This window comes from Sminthopsis crassicaudata, chromosome 1 (assembly GCF_048593235.1).
Source record: "Sminthopsis crassicaudata isolate SCR6 chromosome 1, ASM4859323v1, whole genome shotgun sequence".
NCBI classification, from domain to species: Eukaryota; Metazoa; Chordata; class Mammalia; order Dasyuromorphia; family Dasyuridae; genus Sminthopsis; species Sminthopsis crassicaudata.
The window spans coordinates 119,932,694-119,952,620 of record NC_133617.1 but is presented as its reverse complement, the minus strand read 5'-3'; the positions used below and the strand labels follow the sequence as shown (position 1 = coordinate 119,952,620).

Below are 19,927 nucleotides of genomic sequence, written 5' to 3'. Positions count from 1 at the left end.
AACATGTATATGAGTACATATAAAGTGTCAATATGAATAACTACTGTGATTTAAAAAAAAGAGTAGTAACAATTAATTTCTGTATTTAAATAACTTAGCCATTTTGAAATTAAGTGGAATTTCAATACATGTACATGGATTACAATGATAATTAAAATAAATTTTGACTTCCACATTACTAATTTAACAGATGTTTTAAAAATATTTATTTTATATTCAAACCTAAAGATTATTTTAGCAAGGTAGAACAAATAAACAAACAAACAAACACCAGTCCTTCAGTCAGCCAGCCAGAATGGGGCTATTGGGCAACAGCCCTCAAAGTGCAGTACCACCAGCAATTGCTGTTGTAATTGGGGGAAGATGGCATTGAGTGGATGGAAATATTACTGATCATTGCCAAATTTGCTTCCATCTGTACCATATTTGGGAACTCAGTTCTTCAAGCACTTTATTTTTGCCATCCATTTCATGGAAAAATGTTCTAGATTACAAGAGTCAACCTAGGGAAAAAAGCAAATCTTATGTATTTAGCAGATGTTTTTCACAATATAGCTACCAGAAGACAAAGATTGGGTTATACTTCCTAAGTTCATAACAATGTTATAAAAAGAAAATGAACTTTTTGACAAGTACACGCAAAGATGCCATGAGTTTTTGAATTATCTACTAGACAAAATTACTGACATTTCATGAGAAAAAGCAGGAAAAATAAAATGATTGTCTACCTAATAATATTGAGAGTGAAAATAACAACAGTACACTAAACTCAATTTGGGTTCATGAGATCTTTCAGGAAATGTTAACCAATAAAACTGGATGTCTTATTTGTGAAACTATAAGTATGAAAGATGAAAATTTTTTTTCAGATCCTTCTGTTGATATGGAGCTAAAACCATAGGTTACTCACTGTTTAAGGGGTTTTAGCAATAAGGAAACTGTGAATGCAAATGTCACAGCAAACAGGAAGCATATAGATGAAAGCAAAAAACCCAAAATAAAAACAAAAACTGCCCAGGATTTTGGCACTGCACTTGAAGAGATTTTAATATATAGAGCAGCTTCACTAACACACAAAACTTTCTTATCAGGAAATTTTTCTTTAGAACTTTGACTTACTTCCTGAGATGCCACCAATCCTCAAAGAATGTATTATTTTGTTGCTCTTGTGGCTTACTGTGAAAGCTGCTCTAACTGAGGCCATTTTATTGCAATAGTTAAGAATCATGACTTTTAGTTATCATTTGAAGATGGCATTATAGAGAAAATAGATATACAAGTTATTTAATTCTATGGGTTGATATCAAATGTCTTGAAGAACTCTGAGTCTGATTACAACCGATTCTATCAGTTTCAGGACGGAATGGTAACTATTAAGAAGAAATACTTTCTGTCTCATTTCTTTGGTTATTTTGGAAAGGATAAAGATTTTTTAAGAAAATTGAATTGTAGGGAGTTCAGGACGCAGTAGTGCACTTTGTATATAGCATGTAACTATGGATTAACAAGTCCTTCATATTGTGATATTGATTTACTTGCTTAGGAATCATGTTATCTGTATAGTTTGATGAAGGAATAATTTGATATCAGAGATATAGCTCCTCTTGTCAGAGTAGCCTTCCAGAAATTTGCATGCATATTTTGCTTTGTCATTTGCATCCATAAATTTGAAAGTCTTTGAGTTTGCATTAGAAAGAACAGGGACTTGTGCTGGATTTTATTTTATTTTTTTTTAAGTAGATATTGAAAACGCTGTATAAATTAGTCTTCAGTTTGGAGAGCATATCTGATGGTTTTTCATGAAGAAATTTGAAATATTCTTAGGCTCAACACTTGTAGTTGCCTTCTTGACATACCAGATTAACATGATAAACTTCAGTGTCAGGGAAGCAACTATGTTTTGCTTCTTTGAAGAAGCTTCTACTAATATGCAGTATATGTATATAAAGTGAACAATTGGTCAAAACTCTCTTTTTGCTTCCCAAGGGGAAAGATTGGTTCTGTAATTATAGTTTATTCTTATTTATTTGACATATCTGTCTAAGAATCATATGAATTGTCAATGATTTTATCAATAAATTTAAGGATGTTTTTGTTAGCTTTAGTCAGTTATACTCTTTTAAGTTTTTAATTTTCTATTTTGAATGATAAATTTAAATTCTATTTAAATTTTATTAAGTTTAAATTTAATTAATTAAATGCAATTAAGATATTGCAGAAACATTTTATGAAGGGAGGTAAATTTTCTTTCCCAGGAGCAACTGATATCTCTAAGTAGTTTTTCCTTTCATTTTAATTTTTAAGTCATTTTCAACTTGGATGAGATTTTAAAAAGCTCTGAAATTTTTCGGAATGATAAAGTAAGTGTGAACCATAAAGAAAAACTAGTACAATAGTGATATATTATTCTTTACAATCCTTAAATATACTAACTCTTCATATTGAGGATATTCTTGGAAAACCTGCCATTATATATTATGATAACTTCAGAATGTCATTTCTTTCCTTGAGAAATAATCCATTCACTCTTTATCATCCGCCTGGGTGATTAGCTCAGAGTAAACCTTTCAATATGAATTTTTTTTTAATAATCTAGAAATTCAAGAAAATAAAGCCAGCATTTTTGCAATTTTGCAAATAATGCTAGAAAGTATTTTCAAAAAGTAATTTATTTGTTTAAATAAGATTTTTCTGTTTAGAATTTTTAAGAATAACTTTAGATACTTATTTAAATTGTGGCAGCACAAGATAATGTGTAATGTTAAATATATGCAAACCAATAAAATTCACACTCTTCCATGTATCAATATGTTATCTGACATTGACTAAATGTAACTTAATAGAAAAAATAATTGAATATATATTCCAAATAGTAGCAATCAGATTATGAATGTTCTTTGTCACCCCATTCAGAGTAATTTGTTTTTACTTTACTGTAATTTTCAAAAGTTATTTTATTAATACTTTTAAAATATATTAAAAAAAAACAAGTGGTTTATTTGCTGCTATAATTAGCACTTGCTTTTAGCTCATTGAAAGACTTCACCTATTTGTTCAGCTAAACAGATCTCTAACAGGGTAATACCTAACTGGACTGTTTAAACAAATGTGCAGGAAGAAAATAGAGTTGTATTTTAACAAATTTCTTTTTAAGATGCAAAATTTCTAATGTCTTACCTTGGCTAGAATTTTTAGCACAAATTTTACATAGCCTGCCTAACCTACAAACGTTGCAGAGAAAATTTTAAAAAAAGAAAGAAAAAGCAAGCATGTGAGAAAAAGTCATGAAAATGGAAGTAAATGAGATTTTTATTAAAATCACTTATCCCAAATTATTTTGGAATTTAGAGCTGTGTTTCTATATCTCTCTCTGTATTTGGGAAAAAGAAGAAGGTGAAAGCCAAATTATCTTATTTCATAGGTCATACCACATTATGTGTCAGAAAGAAAAAAGTCCTTTGCATAATGTCATGTTAGTTGCTAACATATTTTACATTTAAAATGTATTAAGAGTCAAGGTTAATATGTCATACTTTTAACAAGTTGCAGAATTTTTATTGAGTTTAATGATAGTCACACAATTTTTTCTGTTTCTTCACAACATCTACACTATATTTCATAAAATGATTTGTGGGGATAGGGATTGTGGGAGTGATAGTTCTAAATTTACTTTTTACTTCTAATGCAATTGAAGTTAAGTAAAAAGTCGAAGTTGATGTCAGAAACTATAGTTTTATTTTTTAAATTGTTGGGGAAGAGAAGAAAAGAATATGGTAAGCAAGGTAAATTGCCAACATAGAAAGCATTATAAAGTTGTTTGGTTAGTTGTGTTTAAGATCAGAATGGGAAAGATTGTCTTAAGTTCTAAATTTTTGTTTGTAATGTAACTATATAAATGTTCAGTAGGACAACAGCCCCACATTTGTATGTTCCAGCAAAAATTTCTATGACATAGCTTTAAAGGTTGAGTATCCTACATAATAAAGCTTTTAAAATTGTGGGTCACAACCCTATCTGGGTTTGCATAACTGAATGTGGTTGCTCTCTAAAAATCTGACAGTAAAGATTATCAAATATTTCACCAAGATTTGATTATATAAAAATAAACAAGCACATCCATCTCATTTGTATACAAATTTGCTTTTTGTCTTTAATAAATGTTAAAATTGTATGTATACCAAAATTGTTTTTAAATAAATTTTTTATGATTTATTATCATCTAATGTTTGAATTGTATATTTATTTTATATACCTAATTACCTGGGGTTGTGTAAAAATTTCTCTGGCAAAAAGGGGTAAGGAGTAGAAAAAAATTAAGTAGCCCTCCTATATAAAATCTTCTTCTTGAATCACCTGGCTCCTGTTTTATAAATTTTGTGTTTAGAAGTCGACTTAGACACAGTAGCTTGGGAGAAAGGGAGCTCTATGTTTATGGGCCTCCTTGCCTCTGGTTATCATTTCTTTTTTATATCCTTGATGGTATCACTAGAAAGACTTCACTTGCATACTGCACTACTCTTGATACTTCATTTAATGACACTTTTGGTCAAAGATTTCATGACACAATTCAAATTGAATATTGGGCTGGGACCTGGGAAACAGATTCTGAATCATTCTGCCCTTTAGTAAATTAATTGGATAAATCATTTAACCTCTTTGTGCTTCACTCTCCCTATCTGTAATATAGGTGCAATATTAACTCACAAAATTATTATGGAGATTAATTGATATTAAGACTGTAAAATATTTTATTTTCTCATAGAAAAACTCACTATAAATACAAAATAATCTATTAAAGTTGGTTTATTTGTGCTGGAGAGAAGTTAAAAAATACAAAATGAAAAAAAATACATTTTCATCAATTTAATTTATTGGTCTTTTGCCACTTTGTCTTTCTTCTTGACTCAGGAAATTCCTTATTATTATATAATCTTTGAAGCTGTAGAACATTTATTGCTCAGATACAGGTGAGTAAAAAGTACTTCTCTATATATTCAAATATTTGTAGAAATACTATGATGTACATGGACAAGAGTAAATTTTTAATAAATATATCTGGTTTGATTCTGTGTTTTTAGTTCTGTAAAACAATCATTCTAAAATGATTTTCTGGATTTTTTTGTGAAAAAATTTCCTTAAATATTTTTAAAATGAAAAACTTACCATTGGCCTGGGATTATATGTGGAAAGTTTTAGACTGAAAGGAAAATTAATTAGAAGGTTATAGGCAAGCAAAAATAGTTCTAAGAAGGGATCTTCAAGTTAGCTTCAAGGCATCTCAGCTCTCAGATCCTTTTAAAGCCTGAGTTAAATTTTCATGGTGGTTTAAAATTAGGAAAATTTATTATTTTAAGAATCATGTTGCCTTTATTCTTCATGAGGTACACCTAACATGTGAGTGATAATTTTAGGAATATGAAATGTAACTCACCTGAGAGATCACCAACTTATTTTCCTACATTATGTTTTTATTAATTACATTAATTTAGTAGAAATTTATAATGATCAAAGGAAATTAAAATTGAAGGCATAGTTTTTCTAACTATACAATAGGACTTGAATGCTATGTTTATAGCATTATATAAAAAAATATGGCAGATTTTCAGAAATAAACATTAGTAACTCTATTTTACCAAAATAGAGATGAGGTGTTTAACCTTGGCAATGTTTTCACCAGTACCAGCCCAAAATGATGAAACCATTCATTTTAACTAAAAGGAAATATTAAACAAATATATGTATGCTGAAATGTAGTGGTTATCTCTTGCCACAGTATGCTCTTAAATAATAATGGCTGTTCATTTTCTTGGTCTCTTTTCTATTCAATTAAAAATTCAACATTGACACATATTTGTCTTTCTTCTACTACATGGAAAGAAATAGCATTAAGACATTATTTCTGATGAAAGCAATTCTCTGACTAACAAATGGTTGGAAAATAAATGCACAAACCAGCCTGATTTGCTCTCCAGTTAATGTTGAATGATTGTTGATTATTTCAGTGACTATATAAAGATGAATTGGGTCAGAAAATGAGTCAAGCATTATCTGTTCCCTGTTCCACCTTGGACTCTAGTCCAAGACACACCAAATAGCAAAGTGCTTTGATGTTAGCAAGTTGGAATACAAGTTCATTTATTGAAAGGCAAAAGAAATTCAACTGGGCCCCAAACCAGGAGGTAGGAGTTTTACTTCAACTTTGTCATCACTTTACTTCAGGGACTTGGCCACATCACTTAAACCTCAAATGGCTCACCTATAAAATGAGGATTATAATAATTCCTTGCTTCATAATAGCACATAGACAATGAAACATTTCTTAAATGCTTTTTGTATCCCTTTAGTAAACAATGCACTATTATTCATGGATGTCCTGCAGGTTTATCATTTGGGGAAGAGCAAAACAGTTGGGGGAGAAGGGGAATGAAATATTTAGTAAGAGAGTTATTGTTCATAAATTTTCAACCTCTTACAGTTCACCAATCTACTCATTTGAAAGAGGCTTGAATTTGGAACTAGAAGATCTGCAATTAAATCTTGACTTTAAAATAGGTTGTAGAAACTGCTCACTTCCCCCTTTTGTGGGCTTCAATTTACTTTTCTTTAATATGAGAGACATGCAGTAGATCATCACAAAGATCTTTCTAAATCTCTGTATGTATGTAATATGGACATGTATATACTTACATATATCAGTTAATTAATTGAAAGGGATCAAAATAGCAGTAATAGATTTATAAGGGAAGACGAGTCTTCTATAGGAACTTCCAGAGTGACTTACTCAAAACTCAGTTTGATTTCCTAAATGCAGCACAAGTACTCCTTCCAAAATAAAGTGAACCCCTATAGTAAAACAATTTGTCTAATTTTAGCCCTTGTAACTAAATACTCATAATAGAAAAATACTAAAAAAGCCCAATTAATTTATAAAGGTTATGTTGGTCCTGGCACCCAAAACAGAGGCTATCTATAAAAAGATTCTACTTTTTAAACCAAAACAAAATAAAACTAGCAATTTAATTTCAAGTACTCTCTACTACCTTTATACTTTTTGAAATATTTTGTAGACAAAATATCTTTCTGAATTATTCTTTACTTTTCACATAGAGAATCTAGTGAACAACAGTCTTATAGTACTTGTAAAGTTCAAGTATCTCATTTTTCATAAAAAAAAACTTCAGAGTATTTTTAAAAATTTAGAATTTTAATAGAAAGAAAATGCTCAGTAGAAAAGAACACTGAATTTTAATGGAGTATCAGCACTAATGAAAGAAAATGTCATCTATTTATCGTACTTTGTTGAATGATGATTTTTTTTTTCTTTTGCTAGAGAAGTGTCTATTATATATACTTTAAAGTAGGTAAGCTTCTTTTGTAAAACATAAAATTCTTCTGCAAAGAGATATGGTATGTTTTCCCCTTTCTCTGATAAAAGAAGGCATCTTTCCTGATGCATTTTGCACATAACTAAGGTTAAAGTGGGCAAATATCACACACACACACACACACATACACACACACACACACACAAGCATACACACACATTTTGTAATAATCCCATTGTAATAATCCCATGGCAGCTACAGCATTTAATGACAAGCAGCCATCTTATTAAATGAATAAACCTTTCAACCAGCATCTTACACTATTAAACTTAAAAGATCCTAACCCAGAGTGAGGGAGAAAAAAGACTTGCCCAGAGCACATCTATTAGTCAATAAGAAACATACTTCTTTGATGTGTTTTGGCTATCATAAGCCAAGTTTACTATTAATTATAGGTTGTTTTACCTTTCGACACATAATTTACCTTTATTAAATATAAAAATATATTTTATGTTATGATTATACCAGAGCCAGACTGGCTTAAGCATTTTTTTCTCCTGTATTATGTGATGACAATAAGTGCTGTTACAAAGCTAAAATATTTTGGAGAACAAAGGACACCTGAAGTGGTAAAAACCACAGACATTCTTTCAGAAGCAGCCCAGCATAGTCGAAGTAACATGGTACTGAGTTCTAATTACAGTGTAACTTTGGACAATTGATTTCACTTCTACAGAACTCAGTTTACTTATCTCCTCCAAAATGAAGAATTTAGACTAATTGCCTCCTTCCAGAGGCAATTTATTCTATTCATATTTTCATTTTATTCATATTCTATTTTATTCTAGACTATTCTTTTATTCTAATCATACACATTGAAGTGGAGGGGAAAAAAAAACTCAAGTAATCTCTTCAAAACATGGGAAAGTTTTGGCAAACCTGAATTGGAATCTGATTGAGGTTAGAGAGGTCTTTATTTTGTTTTGTCTTTTATATTTAGAAAATCCAATCCAACTCAATCTCATAAGGAAGATAACTTGATCTTTAAATAGGTTGCAAATATAATGCAGTCTAAAAATATTCCAAAGTTTAAAATATATGTATAATTTCATTTTATATAGGACAGAAATCTATTAAGAAATCACTCTCTTCCCCTTACTGTGCCCATTATTATACAATATAATGCTTAATATATATCACATGTAAGAACAATAACTGCATGTTAAGAACTGTAACTTAAAGAAGAGTACCCTGCAAATGTTTAAAACTGGTACCAGGGGGGTCAAATAGAACCAGGAAAAGCCTGGAATACTGGGAAATATAACTACTTCCCTACTGCCATATATATATATATATATATATATATATATATATATATATATATATATATATATATATGTATGTATATATAATCCTTAACTTTGGTTTAATTAAATGTTAGAAAGTGGCTTCAAAGTGATCCTTGCATTTGAACCTTTGATCTATAAAATATAGAAAGAAAGGAGAAGACAGGTCACTAGTCTAGATAAAACCAAGTTCCATTAGATTAATATTCAAAATAGTATAGATTTGGGTTATTATTTTCAGCATCATTAAATTTATGATCATTTAATTGCTTAAGAGTGATATGTGAAGGAAAAAAGTAAAATTCAAAACTGTACATGCCTTTTGTTTGTAAGAAATGTCTCTGCCAAGAAGCACAGTAATATTTGCCCCTGGAAAATTGCAAGACTGACTCTCTCATTTTTACAACATAAGCATTCTTGCAGGAAATACCATCACTTTAAAGGACACAATTCTTCTGTTAAAGAAGTTAATTTGCTAGCTGGCAGTACTCATTTATCACAGATACAATTCATTCAGAGTAATTATAATTAGCTATCATAATTAAGAGTTGGTCTTCAGTTCCAAGAAAAGAAACCGCATTATAATCTGTGTGATGCTTCCCTCCTCCTGAGAGGGGATGGCAGAGTATGGGTACAGAGCATCACTATTGTGAAGGGGATTTGGAATTGTAGGATGGGAGTTAAAATCCCACTTCGTCTACTTACTACCAATGTGTGATGCACAGGCAAAACATTTTCTGGGTCTCAGTCCTCTCATCTGTAAACTGATGGAGTTGGACTATATACCCTCTAAAATTCCCTCAATTCTAAATGAATGGTTCTGTTGGGCATGGTCACTATGTAGGCTGGTTTTGATTAACTGTTTTTGTTTTGTTGTAATGGAGGGATTTTATTGGGAGATGGGGAACTGGTTATTAGGAAAGGACTACAATATAAAAAACAAAAAGCATCAATAAAATAATTAAAAGAAAAAAAAGTGACAGGCAAAATAACAACCATAGCTGCCCATACACATCTTCACAATGGAGCCTGTGAATACCTCTAATCTTAAATACACCAAAGCCCAAATCAAAAGACATCTCAACCTATTAAGACTTACTCTCTCTGGTTAATGCCACATATGAAGGATTCAGGTTACTTGCAGTAACTCATTTTTCGTCCAAACACCTGGTGAAAAAATTGCTACAAGAGCACTAAATGAGGACAAATTTGCCTCTTGACTTCTCTATGTATGGCCTGATTATCTAAGGCTAAGTTAGTCATCTTGATATATTATATGTCCTTGAAGCCAAAACACAATTTTCTTCCCACAAGTCCTCAATCTGCTTGATACTTCTCAAATCTCTCATTTTCTCATGAAATGGTGGCTAGTGTTGTTAAAAATGTCCCCAAAAGTTTCAAGTAGCTACAAGTAAACACTAGGATCATAGATTTAGAAATAGAAGGAACTAGATAGTATCTCAAATCCAATCCCCTTATTTTACAGATGAGAAAAGGGAGAGTGAAAAAAGATTAAGTGACTTGCACAGGATTGCACTGGAACAGCTAAGCAGATTTATATAAAATAAAAAGACAAAGAATCCCAAAAGAATAACTTTTAGATTATCATTATTATCATTCTTATACAAAGAAAGACAGCTCAAGTATTGCTTCTCTTCTGGCATTTTATATTTTTGTTTTCATCTTAGTGATCCTAATTTAAATAAATGAGGCATAAAGAGCACATTCACACAGAAATTGATGAGGTTTAGGTTTTAGGGTTCCCTTCTGTCAGGGAACCAAATGATGAGGGCTAGATTTAGGGAACCAAAATTACATTAGGGTTGCTGGTGGTCAAGGAGTTAAATGATGAGGTCTAGTTTCAGGTTTGGGGCTCAGGAAATCAAATGGAAAGGTTTGGCTCTTGGGATTTGGCACATGGTTAGGGAGTTTTGAGGATCCTCCTTCTGGCAGTGAAAATATTCTTTTTAAAGGAATCTACAAATCCGAAAAAGCTAGACTGAAAAAAAAGGTTTATTATAGGCATTGGGAAGTAAAGGTTCTAGTAAAGCAATCCTGACAGGCATAGAGAAATCCTGACAGAGAGGAATAAAGTCTCATTAGGGAAATAGGTAAGGATAAAGAGAGGATAGTACTGGAAGAGAATATTATTCCATTGGGCAGAGATTTCCTTGGCATAGCATGGTATTGCATGGCATGGCATGTTAGGACCTCTATGAATAAAGGGTTTTAGATTGGCTCTTTTATAAGCCTTTGGGTTTATAAGCTTGGGAGTTGCTCTTCATGGGGCTAGGTCCAGCTTGAGCTGAATTTGAATAGAATTGAATGAGTCTCTTTAATTAATACTGATTCACCTTAATCAGTAGTGAGTATTATCAATAGGGGTAGTACCTGTCTCTCAGGATCTTTTACAGAGGCCAGGATTCTAGGAGAATCTGTCTTTCAAGGAGTTTTAGAGAGTTTTGGGGTCTCTTCTTCAAGATGATTAATCAAAAATATGAAGACGTGTCACATCCATTCTCAGTCAGTCAGTAAATAAACATTGATTAAGCACCTACTACGTGCTAGATATTAGGCTAAGTGCTGAGAATACATTTCCAAATACTATTTGTGTATGTCACTTAAACCCTGATACCAATGGTAAAAAGCCAACAATTAGAAATGATGATGTGGATGGCAAATCTGCCAGTCATGAAATGATATACTTGAATTTTTATTTACTATTTATTTTTTATTAATTAAGTAGTTGTATTTGACATCATATGACTACAATCCCTTGTCTTAAAAAATGAACTTGAGATTCATGAATTTGGCAAGAGTAACTTATAAAAAGAATCTCAAATAGATGAGGTTATAACAAGACAGAAAGCTCCCTCTGCCAAAGAGCTCATTTCAAAACAATGGCATTGAGAAACTCAAGTAAACAGACCCCATCCAATTCTATTTCAATTTCTGTCAACCTAAATGGAAGTTATAGAGGACTTTAATGGATCTACTCTGTTTGTAAACTGATTTTTTCTCCATATTAGCAAGGATATAATCCCTGATGATACCAATGAGAATGATGCACTGAAAAATGACAGCCAGAGATTCTTTTTTGTTTGTTTGTTTGTTAATCTCATCTCTTCCACAGGATACATTTACAACTAGTTTGTAGTTAGAGATAAAATGTGGACTCCAGAGTTGAAGTGAGAACAAACAAACAAACAACAAAAAGTGAGCAAATTGCAATACTCCATTCTAGGATGTGATAAATTGAGGAATGGAATGCAAATTGTTTTGTTTTTGCCAGTCTTTTTTTTTTTTTTTTTTAAACCTGTTTAGGAATATCTTCATGATTTGCTTCATAAAGGCTAGCACTAAAATCAATATGTTTTTGTGAAGTGAGGTGAGGGTGGGTGGAGTTGGACAAAATCAACTTATAAATGCTGCAATGTCACTGTGAAATCAAATACAGTTGTAGTGAGAGAATGAGAAATGTTTTCCTTACTTAAAAAATAATACTATGAATTGGAATGGCTTTAAAAATAATTTCTAAAGATTATATTATTGAACAATTAAGATTCTCATATTTTGATTTTTAGAATTTATAATGGTTTATTTGTAGCTTCTACTCCAATCATTTTTCACAATTATCTATATTGTGCTGTTTTGATTTAAATCTTTGAAATGTAATATGTAACATGTAGCTTTGACTCATAAACTTATTTTTAATTCCTTATTATTTCAAAAGGATAGTTGTATGTTATAGAAATTGTCTCAAAAGCACATTGTATCATTTTAAACAATATGTCAGTGTTTTCAAGAAGATAAGGCCAGTACCTCTGTTTTAGCCTTATAAAAAAGAAGATATTTTCAGTTTGATTCAATTGTATTTCATAAATGTTTATTATAAAACTACTATGTGCAAGACACTCTATTGGGCTCTGGGAATACAAAAGTAAACATGAAATAATCTTTATACTCAAAGAGCCAACTTTCTAATAAGGGCATAAAAGAGGTACAAAGTTAGTACAAAATCCTTTCAGGAGAGAAATTAATGATGATCACTCTTCCTGAAAGGATGTGTATATTGAGTAAGTACTTACTATGTTTCAGGTATTGCACTGAGAGCTTTACAAAATATTATTTTTTTTAATTCTCACAATAATCCTGGGAGATACATGCTATTATCATTACCATTTGGTATTTGAGGAAACTAAAACAGTGTTTAAATGGCTTATCCAAGATCACATAGCTAGTTTGTATCTAAGGCTAGATTAGAACTCAGGTTTTATTGAAGCTTCCAAAGCTCAATGGGGAAAAAATGTGGAAAAATTAAAATCCCAGATTAGAATTTGTGTTTTATTTTATTCCAGGGAAAATTAGGAGCCATTAAGGAATTCTAATTAGGTGGGTTGACACAAGTATGAAAGGATTTGAAATATAGTATAATATTTGGAGGGAAGGAAATGTAAGCATTTGTTATCATGGATGAAAGAGATTTCAATACTTTTTTTTTGCTTGTTTTCCAGAATGCAATTTCTTTTCCAGCACATTGAAATTACATGAAATGTGTCTTTGTTTTGTGTTGTTGCAGTGCAGTTGAGACTGCACCAACTACAGTGATCAAGTATTAGTCACATTTAAGGGGAAATAAAAGAAAGACACCTGTTCAACCTAGCTCACTTTGCAGGAAATCAAATGCTTCATGTAGATGACATTAATACCACTAAAAGAGATAGGCCCAAAGAGACTTGCTCATTCCTTTGCAAGCTTAATGGAATCTAAATATTTAAGGAGTTTAGAAACATTTGGACCTTATTCATTTATTCATTCATATCTTTAGATAACTATTAATCCATCCCTCTGTTCAGACATTTATTCATTCACTCATTTATTCATCTATTCATTTACTCATTGATTTATCTGTTTTGATTCATGGAAGGATTTCTTGATTAAGGATTTCTAAGCTTCTTGCATTTCTTAGGTGGTATTGATGTCTCCACAGATCAAGAGCTATGAAGACCAGCAGGAATCTGAGAAAGTTCTTTAGAAGTAACAGCTTATTGTTGCTCCTTCTGAAGTAGTCTATCTTTTAGTAGTAAATAAGACACTAATAATGGAGGTATTTATCATCACTTTGACTGAGCCATGAAAAAGTTTCCCAAGAGTTCCTCTCTCTCAGGGTGTTTTAATTCACTTGTTATAAACAGAATATGTGATTAGGTCCCATGTTTGTTGCCATAAATTAAGAGGGAGGAGGGGAGAAAAAGATGGTGATCAATTCCTTTTTGTCAGTCTTATAATGTCTGGGAATATAACTAATTAGAAAAGCCCATAGAATGGAGTGATAGAAAAGCCTTACCCTAGGCGTTTTAAAATGTTTTTAATGTCCTATTTCAGTCTTGAGGAGGAGTCTTTGTGGTTTGAATGGAATTTAGACATGTAGACCTGCTTTCATGAAATAACCTGATTGTGCAACATTAGCAGATTTTAAATTTCAGAGTCTGAACATCATAAAGGCCTTTTCATAAAGTACCCATAATTTTAGAAACACCTATAAGCAATTTAAAAAATATATTTCCCAAAATGTTATATTTCAATGGATCCATGATTTTATCTGTGTAGGTATTCTCTCTATTAATATTAGAAGCTATCTACATCTTCCCCTCTTCTGTTATACTTAGCCATGACTTTTTAAAACTTTTCCTCCCTCCTTCCTTCCTTCCTTCCTTCCTTCCTTCCTTCCTTCCTTCCTTCCTTCCTTCCTTCCTTCCTTCCTTCCTTCCTTCCTTCCTTCCTTCCTTCCTCCCTCCCTCCCTCTCTTCCTTCCTCCCTTCCTTCCCTCCCTTCTTCTTTTCTTCCCTCCCTCTTTCTTTCCTTCCTTCCTCCCTCCCTTCCTTCCTTCCTTCTTTTCCTCCTTCCTTCCTCCCTCCCTCCCTCCCTTCCTTCCTTCCTTCCTTCCTTCCTTCCTTCCTTCCTTCCTTCCTTCCTTCCTTCCTTCCTTCCTTCTTTCCTTCCTTCCTTCCTTCCTTCCTTCTTTTCCTTCCTTCTTTTCCTTCCTTCCTTCTTTTCCTTCCTTCTTTTCCTTCCTTCCTTCCTTCCTTCCTTCCTTCCTACTTCCTTCCTTCCTTCCTTCCTTCCTTCCTTCCTTCCTTCCTTCCTTCCTTCCTTCCTTCCTTCCTTCCTTCCTTCCTTCCTTCCTTCCTTCCTTCCTTCCTTCCTTCTTTCCTTCCTTCCATTCTTCCATTCTTCCTTTCTTCTCCTTATCCTTTTGGTCTCTCTCTGTATCTCTCTGTGTCTCTGTTTTTCCTTTCTGTGTTTCTCTTAATTTGTTTCTGTCTCTGTGTCTGTCTGTATAGGTATGTGTGTGTTCCTTTCACTCATTCATAGCATATTGCTTTGAGGAGATTTTTGACCATTTTGATGAGTTTCAAGGAGTTGGACCTGATTACATCTGTCTAGGGAAAATGTGGACAGTCCATTGGAGTATTGACTCAGAACAAATAGATTTATTTGTCTATGGGACAAATTGCCATAGACATTTCTACCACTTGGTATTACCTATATCAACACCTTCATTAATATTCTGTGCATATTCTTGTAGACTTCAGCCTGATTTTACCTTACTGACTATATAACAGAAACACCTCCTTTTCAGTCATTCAATAAGAATTTAAAAAACACTTACCATATTTTGGATATTGGCTTTTTTTTTTTTTTTCCCCTGAGGCTGGGGTTAAATGACTTGCCCAGGGTCATACAGCTAGGAAGTGTTGAGTGTCTGAGACCAAATTTGAACTCCAGTCCTCCTGAATTCAAGGCTGGCACTCTATCCACTGCGCCACCTAGCTGCCCCCATCCTTATCCTTAATATATATTTTAAGACACATCTCATGTAAAGTATCTTATAATTTGAAAATATATTTCTTTCTTCTTTAGCAAATAACATCTAATTTAAAACAATCTTTGCAGTGACCAAGTACGATAAAATCCCATATTTATTGACTACTAATAAACAAGGTCCTTTGGAATAGTCTCAGTTTTAGTTCTTCAGAAATTATACTGGTCCAGGACTTGTAGGTATACAACATTTGAGGTATAATTGTATTGCAAAAGATTGGTCCTTTGTTTCAGGAAAAGACTTGTGGATAATTAAAATAACTAAATATAACTTTGCCATTTCCCAAAGCCTGGAGACATACATGGAAAGAGTGAGGGTGGTTACAATACAACACAAATAAGCAATTACAAAGAAGAGACCACAAACTAAAGTGAATAAAGTACTATCATTTTAGAGAAGGGAGATATGACTATTGCCTGAAGTAGTTTAGGAAGGCTAGTTATTAGCAGAGACCTTGAGCTGACCTTGAAGGATTTTAAATTGGCTGAGAAGAAATGTGAAGGCATCTCAGAAATACATATACTTAAGGGATGGAGGGTAAAGCAGTTTAGCTAGAAGAAAAGGTTAGTGAAAAGCTACAATCAGGGTTCATGATTAAAATTCCATTTGGAGTTTCACAAAGGCAAAATACATAGGGAAGCTTACTATTCCTAAAGTTGTTTTTTTCATGTTTATGATAAGGCATGTTGATTTTATGTTAAAAGTCATGTAACTTAAGGTTATAAAAGAAATGCTTCATTTTAGTCTCCTTGGAATTAGATACAGCACATTGCAAATAGGTACTCAATGAAATTCTGTTGGTTCATCAAATTCCTTTGTATTTTTCCCCATTGATTCTCTTGATATTCTTGACCTTTTGTTCTTCCAGATGAATTATATTACTTTTTCTAGTTCTATAAAATTATTTTTGGGCAAGTTGATTAATAGGACACTGAACAAATAGACCAATTTAGACAGAATTGTCATTTTTATTATATTAGTTTGGCCTACCCATGAGCAATTGATATTTTTCCAATTGTTTAGATCTGACTTCATTTGTGTGAGAAGTGTTTTATAATTGTGTTCATATAGTTCTTGGGTTTGTGTTGGCAAATAAACACCCAAATGTTATATTTTGTCTACAGTTATTTTAAATGAAATTTTCCTTACTATCTCTTACTGATGGACTTTATCAGTAATATATAGAAATGCAGATGATTTGTGTGGATTTATTATTTTATATCCTGCAACTTTGCTAAAGCTGTGAATTGTTTCCAATAGACTTTTGGATGATTTTCTAGGATTCTTTAAATATATCATCATATAATCTGCAAAGAGTAATAGTTTTATTTCTTCATTGCTTATTCTAATTTCTTTCTTTTTCATTTCTTATTTCTAAAGCCAACATTTCTCTTACAGTGTTGAATAATAATAGTGATAATGGCCATCCTTGTTTTACCTCTGGTCATATTGGGAATGCAAATGCACCCAACTTCTCTCCATTACAAATAATGCTTGTTGTTGGTTTTAGATACATACTGCTTATTATTTTAAGGAAAACTCTCTTTACCTTTTTTTTTTTGTTTGTTTTTGTTTTTGTTTTGTTTTGTTTAATAGTAATGGGTACTGCATTTTACCAAAAGCTTTTTTTTTTTTTTTTTTTTTGCACCTACTGAGATTATCATATGATTTCTGTTGGTTTTGTTATTGATATGGTCAATTGTGGTAATAGTTTTCCTGATATTACAAGTACTGCATTCCTGATATAAATCCAATTTAGGCATGGTGTATTATTCTGCTGATAAGTTGCTGTAATCTCTTTACTAATATTTTAGTTAAATTTTTTGCATCATTATTTATTAGGGAGATTGGTTTGTAATTTTCTTTCTCTGTTTTGGCCCTTGTTTAAATATCAGTATCATATTTGTATCATAGAAGAAGTATGGCAGGAGTTCTTCTTTACCTAATTTTTTTCCAAAAAGTTTACATAGTATTGGAATTAATTGTTCTTTAAATGTCTGGTAGAATTCATTTGTGAATCCATCTGGCCTTGGAGATTTTTTTCTTAGGGAATTCATTAATGGCTTGTTAACTTTCTTTTATCCAAAGTGGGACTATTTAAGTAGTTTATTTCCTCTTCAGATGATCTAGGCAATTTATATTTTTATAAATGTTCATCCATTTTGGTTAGATTGTAAGATTTTTTTGCCATACAGTTGGACAGAATAGCTCTTAATTATTGCTTTAATTTTTTTTTCCTTGGTGGTAAGTTCACCCTTTTCATTTTTGATGCTGGTGATTTGGGTTTTTTCTTTCCTTTTTCTAATCAAATTCAATAAAGATTTGTCTGTTTTATTGTTTTTTTCATAAAACAAACTCAAGTTTTATTCATTATTTCAATGGTTTTCTTAGATTCAATTTTATTAATTTCTCCATTTGAGTTTCAGAATTTCTAATTTGGTATTTAAATGGGGGTTTTTAATTAGTTATTTTTTTAGCTTTTTAAGTTGCATGTCCAATTCATTGATTTCCTCTTTATTTTATTCATGTAACTAGAGATATGAAATTTCCCCTAAGAACTGTTTGACTGCATCCCATAGGTTTTGGCATGTTGTCTCATTATTGTCATTCGTTTGGATGAAATTATGGATTTTTTTCTATGATTTGTTGTTTTACCCCTTCATTTTTTAGAATTAGATTATTTAATTTCCAATTGGTTTTTAGTCTATTTTTCCCTGCCCCTTTATTGAATGTAATTTTCTTGCATTGCAGTCTCAAAAGAAGTATTTATTACATTTGCCTTACTGAATTTGATCATGAAGTTTTTATGCCCTAATAAAAGGTCAATTTTTGTGTAGATACCATGTACTCCAGAGGGGGAAAAAAGTATATTCCTTTCTGTCTCAATTCAATTTTCTCCAGAGATCTATCATATCTAAAATTTCTAGGATTCTATTAACCTCCCTAGTTTCTTTCTTGTATTTTGTAGTTAGATTTGTCTGATTCTGAGAGGGGAAGGTTGAGGTCCCACACCAGTATAGTAAGTTACACGTCTATTTCTTTCTGTAAATGGCTTAAAATCTTCTCTAGGAATTTGGCTGTTGCACCACTTGGTACATATACATATCATTACTACTTTATTATTTATGGTACCCTTTATCAAGACATACTTTCCTTCACATTCACAGTTATGATTACCAGCTCTGTATTTCCCTCTATTTTATTTTTTCCTCTGTATATATTTTTGTTCTCTCTTACTACCCTGTCCTTAGTAGTCTTATTACCCCTCCTCCTTCTCTTAGTAGTAGTTTTTAACCCATCCCACCCACTACCTTAATCTTCTATTACCCCCTTCTTGCTCCCCTCCCCTGCCCCCTTCCTATCTTTTTCCCTTATGTTTTTGACTTCTCTTCTATCCTGTCCCTCCCTTTTCTTTCTTCTTTCTCCTCCTACTTCTTTATAGGGTTAGATAAATGTCTTTACTCAACTAAATGAATATGTCATTCTCTCTTAGAGACAAAACTGATGAGATCAAGTGTCAGACAATGCTCTTCACCCTCACTTTTCCCTCCATTATCATAAGTTTTTTGTACCTCTTCATGTTATCGAATTTATCTCATTATACTTCCCCTTTCCTCTTTTTCCAGTACAGAGTTTTTCTACACCTTAATGTTTTTTTTTCTTTGATGTAATCACATCAGAATGCATTCATAACTATACCCTCTGTTGATGTAATGCCCCCCTCTCTCTGCCCCAGTGACAGATACAGTTCTTAAGAGTTACAGATATCATTTTCCCATTTAGGGATGCAAACAGTTTAACCTACAAATAATATGTGTTTTCCCTCTATTTACCGTTTTATTTCTCTTGAGTCCTGCATTTGTATATTATATTTTCTGTTTAGTTCTGTTGTTTTTTGTTGTTGTTGTTGTTGTTGTTTTTCAGTAGAAATGATTGAAAGTCTCTTCATTGAAGTTCTATTGCCTCCCCTGAAAGTTGATGCTGAGTCTTGCTGGGGACTTAATTCTTAGTTGTAATCTTAGGTCTTTGCCTTCTAGAATATTGCAGGCCTTCCAAGCCTTATTGTAGCAGCTTCCAGATCCTAAGTAATCCTGACTGTTACTCCTTGATATTTGGATTGATTTTACATGGCAGCTTACAGTATTGTTTCCTTGAGATTGTAGTTCTGGAGTTTTACAAGAATGCTCCTTGCAGTTTTCCTTATAAGATCTCTTTCTGAAGGTGATCAATGGATTTTTTCAATGAGTATCTCCCTCTCTGTTTCTAGAACATCAGGGCAGTTTTTCTTAATGATCTCTTGAAGAATGCTACCCAGGCTGCTTTTTTTTTTTTTTTTTTTAATTGTCTCTTCTGGGTCTATTTTCCAGGCT

General features: G+C 32.1%; 1 pseudogene; it reads left to right on the top strand.

The window, feature by feature from the left end:
• The first annotated feature begins 295 nt into the window (after nt 1-295).
• Nucleotides 296-1,288, top strand: LOC141549322 (ubiquitin carboxyl-terminal hydrolase 12 pseudogene; annotated as a pseudogene).
• The last annotated feature ends 18,639 nt before the right edge of the window (nt 1,289-19,927 follow it).